At 43.9% G+C, this 1,133-nt stretch overlaps 2 protein-coding genes across 3 annotated transcripts in view; both read right to left on the bottom strand.

Moving 5' to 3' along the window:
• si:dkey-9i23.16 (uncharacterized protein LOC571915 homolog) overlaps window positions 1–1,133 on the bottom strand; it is a 31,243-nt gene that overhangs the window by 13,876 nt on the left and 16,234 nt on the right. The window lies entirely within an intron of this gene.
• vps37c (VPS37C subunit of ESCRT-I) overlaps window positions 1–1,133 on the bottom strand; it is a 12,422-nt gene that overhangs the window by 6,050 nt on the left and 5,239 nt on the right. The window lies entirely within an intron of this gene.

Raw genomic sequence — 1,133 nt, 5'->3', positions numbered from 1 at the left:
AGAGTGGGAACAGAGAGCCAGACTATGCTTGGTTCAAACCACCAGTCTCCACCAGGTATCAGGGTGTTACTACAGTACATTGCACGTTCAAGATTTGCCTGTGTCAACGACAGACAGGCCTACCCAGATCTGTGTATTTGCTGGAACCCAAGATAACCGACTTCCACGGCAGCCCGGTGATGTTTGTGGGATAAGCTAATTTAAGATATGCTTCGTTAAAGCCCCACATACATTTATGTAAGCTACACTTTTTTATTATTTCCCTGGATCAGATTTTGTGCAGTGTGAAAGATCTCATTAATTATTAACAAGTTATCTCAGCTCTACAAGCAACTGTCTTGAATGTAGGGCTAGACTGCACTGTGGGAAACAAACGAAGGCTTAGAAAGTGGGGTTTAGGCTTTGGGTGTAGCTCCTGGCACCATGTCCAGCACCTGGTGTGACTTGGCCTTTACAGGGATTAAAGGGGGCCCAGCAGCTGACACACATCTGCAGCAAACTTCCTCTTCCAACCCTAACGTTAAAGGGAAGCTACAGATTCTTTGGTTGGCCAATAGAAAGTACTGGTTCTTCTTCTTATGCCCACAGGTGATTGTGCATTATGAAAGCCCCCTGCCACATGGAGCTGAGGAGGTTTTCCCAAAACCCCTGCATCTTAGATTGACTTAATATAAGATCCATTATTATAACCAGCCATCTACTTGCCAATTTAACTGCACAGTATGACCCTAAGAGCCAGGGACATCCATCTTCCATTTGGGTGCTTTTCTTAATGAATAACAATGTGACCCAGACAGATTGTGGTCAGACAGCTATTAGACACTGATATGGTGGTATACATTTTTTTAAATGTATTTGTCATAAGGGGGAGTGTACTCGTTGTTTATAAGGACTTTATGATTGCCAATAGCAACACACACCCACACACAAGAAATGGAAGAAAGAGGGAGCGATGGAGAGGGAAGGTATGAAGGGACACATACAAGTGTTGTAACACTTAAACACAACGCAACAACCTGAGACTAGTGTTGGGGAGTCGCTGGATCGTAGGGGTGACAGAGAGAGGGAAGAAAGAAAGACTGTTATTCAGAGAAAGGGAGAAATAGTGCAACAAAGATAAGTAAAGCGAGAGA

The sequence above is a fragment of the Etheostoma cragini genome, chromosome 2, assembly GCF_013103735.1.
Source record: "Etheostoma cragini isolate CJK2018 chromosome 2, CSU_Ecrag_1.0, whole genome shotgun sequence".
Taxonomy (NCBI): domain Eukaryota; kingdom Metazoa; phylum Chordata; class Actinopteri; order Perciformes; family Percidae; genus Etheostoma; species Etheostoma cragini.
The sequence above is the reverse complement of the archived record's forward strand: the minus strand, read 5'-3'. Positions and strand labels throughout refer to the sequence as shown.